Source organism: Crocodylus porosus, unplaced genomic scaffold (assembly GCF_001723895.1).
Source record: "Crocodylus porosus isolate Cpor-Errol unplaced genomic scaffold, CroPor_comp1, whole genome shotgun sequence".
Lineage (NCBI taxonomy): Eukaryota > Metazoa > Chordata > Crocodylia > Crocodylidae > Crocodylus > Crocodylus porosus.
The window spans coordinates 39,384,010-39,389,009 of NW_017728912.1; positions in this window are offsets into that span (position 1 = coordinate 39,384,010).

Genomic DNA, 5,000 nt, shown 5'->3' on the forward strand with positions numbered 1-5,000 from the left:
TTTCAGTTTACACCCAGTAAATCTAACTCCTTGTCTTTGACCATACTTTTAGCTTGCTAAACTGCACATAATAAATAACTGTAATAAGCAAAATATGTTATATTAGAGATGAGTCCAATCCACACCTTGAATCTAAAGGCTCATAAAGTTAAACATGCTCAAAATTCAGATTAGAATTTTGACTCAGATAAAATAATAAGAAATAGAGATTGATTTAACTCAGATTCTGTGAAAGCCAACTTTTGAGTGGTGGTTTTCATTTTAAATTTTCAGTGGTGACTGGGATTTTCATTTTCTTGGCTTTTTGTGTTGAGAAATGATCTATGCTATGGGCTCACAAATCCTCACTTGGCACCTACCAAAACTGATTAGCACCCCCCAAAAAACTGGTGGTCTTCCCCTGCTTAGTAGCTAGTGCTTTACTATGTTTTATATATGTAAATCTTCATTACTGCTACAACTACAGTTGGAGCTAGTTAGAATACTTAAGGACATCCTTAACCCTACTCAGAGAGGCATAGAATATCATACTTAACTTGAGATGTGCCAAAACACGTTGACTTCAATGGGACTATGCTTTACATTAGGGGTGTGCAAAGCGGGCTCTATTAGATTTAGATTCAGCCTGAATCAGGGACAGTGATTTGATTCATTGATTCAGATCAGTCTCCAATTTGATTCAGCTGAATCTGAATCTGAAGATTCAATGCTGATTCAGAGAATAAGTGACTCAGACATAGGCACAGCTTTAAATGTTTTTTCTACGTAACTCATGGTATCAGGTGCAGCTCGTGAATGCTGCAATGCTGGGGTGGATGAAGTGTCCCACATGAGCGTGGGGCGGCTCCCCACGTGCTTAGTGGTGAACCCAAAAGTGGACTGGAAGTATTTCTGGTCCATTTCCAGGTCCACCAGGGAGCACACAGAGGGGTCCCCCTGGACTCCCTCCTGGCTCAGCAATCAGCTAAGGGGGGACCCCAGGTGTCCCTCAGACCTAGGAGGTACCAGTCATCAAGCTGGGGGTGTGGGAGAGAGGGGGCCCAGTGCACTCTCTGGTGTACCTGGAGGTGGACTGGAAGTGCTTCTGGTCCACTTCCAGGTCTGCTACTGAGTGTGCTGAGGAGCCCCCTGTGCTTCTGTGGGACACTCCATGTGCCCCAGCATTCACAAGCCACCTAGAGGTATGGAGAAAAAACATTTAAAGCTCTGTCTATGTCCGAATTGCCAAATCTTTCCGAATCTCCCTGAATCAATTGGAAGGGTTCCAATTTGATTTGGAGAGATTAAAGGGTCCTCTGATTCAATTTGGATTCGGAGTTTTGGCCACTGAATCGAATCAGGGACCGAAGCTTCGCACAGCCCTACTTTACATGAAATATACTTAAGTACTATCCTTAATAGAAACATATTCCTGAACTGGAACCTAAAGCATTGTACTTTCCCTCATTCTCATTCTCTGTGGTAACAACGTAAAGTGAACTATACATACCAAAATAAATGCTCTAAATATGCATTAAGTTATGCTTTAACTTTAAATCATGGCCTGAGCCATAACCTGTACTCAATGTGAAATATAGATGCACTTCTTAGGATCATGCCCTTAGGGCTTAATCCAGCTCCTTTCTGAGGGCTCAAACTCAACAAAGCACTCAAGCACATGTTTAATGTTGCTCTGGAAATGCAATGGAAATTGGGAACATTCAACAATATGTGGGAGGCACTTTGGTACCTTTCAGAAATGGGCACTATATCCCTAACCTGGAAACTGCAGTATCCACAGTGGGTATCCCAGCCATTACTGTGAGGTTTGACTGCATTTAGAACTTTAATTAAGTAGCACAATATAAAGCCTGTTTGTGGTCTTACCTCCGCTGCTTGGCATTGGTCTAGAAAAAGAAATAAAACAGTTCCACAGAAAACAAGATTATGCCATTTCAGCAATGAGGTAGGTAACATTTAAAACTGCAGGAGAAAACACATTCTGCCTTTCCACTTGTAAAAATATGATCAATATTATCCATGGAGTTTGTATTCTTCTGTAGTATAAGCAGCAATGAAATACAGGTCACAACAGAAGAAATATTCTTCCTGCTGCAGAAAAATTATACTGCAGCTAAAATGACAGCAAGCGACCTCTTAGAGACTGTATTTCCTCACAAACACATGGAAGAGGCAGACGAGGGCAGAATACAACTTACTAGTAGCTTTCCTTTTTTTTTATGCATCAAGTAGATCTTAATTACTGGGATATGTTCAAAAGTGAGAAAAAATACAGACAGTAAAATTTTGTGTCACAACTAAATTTGAATACAGCTAGGCACTGGTGCAGTTGTAGTCTACCAAAGTCACAGGAAGGGTATGTATGTATACATGACAGAAAGTGGTCTGTTTAGCAAGATTCTTAATTCTTTCATTTAAACAGAATACTTTTCCAGTTAAAGATTACTGAATATTTTATTTCAAAATCCTTAGGTTAATAGTGTTATTTTTTTAATGAGGCAACATAAAGCAAACTTATATCATTAAAAATATATGTTGGTGTGCTGCTGCATGAAGGGTGGTTGGAACAAAAGAAATAAAGAGCAATCAGTTCACAGGAGGAGAAAGATCATTGCAGATTTATACCAATCACGCTTGGTTTTCATGCAGTATTTTCAACCAGGGATGAACTTGAGTGGTAGCAATCGAAAAAAATTCCCTACCTTTTTACCTTATAAAAGATGAGCCTGAACTGTCTCTTTTTGTTTAAGACCAGTGGATTAATGTTTGATGAAAGCCATAGTTCTTGTTAAATTACAAACGGACTGAAGCAGAACACTTTCAAAATCAGTTTAATTTTATTTCAGATTATCCCCAGCCAATTAAATCCTCCTATCATCAAAATGTAGTGAATAAAAACAAACGCCTCACATTTGGATGTCCTATTTATCCAAAACAAGGCTTTTTATTTTTTAACTATGTGTATAGGTGCCATGATTGTTTATTCAGTTTGCCGATGATAAAAGCCCCTAAAGGACTAACTAGCTGGTCACATTTCTACCTGCTCTTTACATTACTCACTGAAAACTGATGTGCTTTTTTCTTGGTGACATTCTCATATGTGTTGCAGTTACTCTTTCTACCTTTTTCAAGACTTGGTCAAAGGAGCATTTGTAAAGTTTGACCCTTTTTAAAAAAATCAAACAGTTTTACTATACAGTGCAACATATGCAGCTTCCAGATCTAGTTTGTTTAAAAACTTGCAACTTGGGGTCTTAAGTAGTCATCTACAGGGAGGCATCATTCATTAACACATTATAGAATCCAACAAAAAGACCTTGATCCCAGCTTTCCATTTTCCTAATATTGTAATTGTGTCCTAACCTGGTATTTCAAATCTGAAGCATTTTTCAATTTTACTGGTAGCATCTGTGTAAGAAACCATTTAGATTTTATTTCCTGTCCCCTGGAATTGGTCATCTCACTGTGTAATTACTTTTGTATCATGTTATACACCCTGGGTATGTTGTAACACTGTTTGCGTAACCAAAGTGTAGAGCATTTGCAAAACCTAGTACTGAGGCAGATTAGCAATTACAGTTATAATGAAAGTAAAATGGATGTTCAGTGTCTGTGCAAAAGGAGGTTACAGGCAAGTGTAATAACACAGAAACTAACATAAAAATAACAAAAATATGAATTAGTCTTTCAAACCTTTACACTGAAATCAACATAGACATTTAAAAATATTTTAAAAAGTTTTTGCCTAATGCTACTCTTGCTGTTTTGCAACATGTAATAACTGACCTTTTTTTTATATGTAAATAAAGCCTAAACACATGTTTTAAGTATACATTTCACTTTCTTTCAACACCAAAATACTACATCTCAAATGCTGACTGTGGTATCTAAAACATAATGTATACTATTTAGAAATCTGCACGCATTTTTAAAGTGCACATTAAAATGTCATTCTTATGATCTGTCCTCTGAGTCATATAATGGAAACCCAACGCATACATCCATGGATAAGAGTGCTTCATCTTGAAACAGGAAAAATTACTTAATTACTGACCTGCTAGAATTTTAAGAGAACCCTCAGAATAAATGTGTAAAGGGTCTTACCACCTAATGTCTCTAGCTATGCTGTAATCTATATTTTCTTTTTTCATGCTTCAGAAATAAGATATTGAAACAACAGTGTGCATCTTCCCAAGCAGTTCCCCCCAATGGCATTTTTACACTTCTGGCTAGGCAGTTCAATTATCTTCCTGAGATACCCGTGCCTCTCTTACACAGTTAAAAATAAGTATTAGGTCTTTGGTAACTGGGTCCTCTGTTTTTCAGGAAACGCACAAGGTTTACCTGTAGTAAGCTACACATGGTGTTAAATCTATTGATTATTTGGGGTGGAGGGGGTTCTGAATTATTTTTTATGAGAATATACTGTGAATACTTTTGGGTAGCATGCCCCCAAATTTTATTTTTGGTATTTCAAAAGCAATGCATCTTTAAATTTAAGTTATCAATTTCTTCTCCCCCTTCTCTGTTCAAGACAGGTACTTCACCTAGCATATGAAGCTTGTAAAATTTTCAAGTAAATGAAAAAAATAAGGTGTTATAATACTACTTATAAGAGGAAATCAGTATAGATATTTTAAAATATTTTTTGCTCAGTATCAACTGATCCATGAAAAATTATTTTAATGTATGTAGTGGCTGGAGTCCTTTTTAATGGCCATGCATATACCACTGTTGAGAACAAGATGGAATAGAATAAAAAACAGAAAACAATGGAGTTTATATGCATATAGATATGTTTGTTAAAAAATATTTTAGACAGGGGAGCTCTGTAGTAGAAAAAATCCTCTTAAATTATTTGGTTTTGCCACCACCTGGAACATGCTGCTTGAAATACAAATGGAATTTTTCACAAGGTAAAAATAGCTTTTTACGTGCACTGTTGTTGGAAAATAAAGACGACCATCATTTGTGCATCTCAAAGTAGATGTGGAATTTCA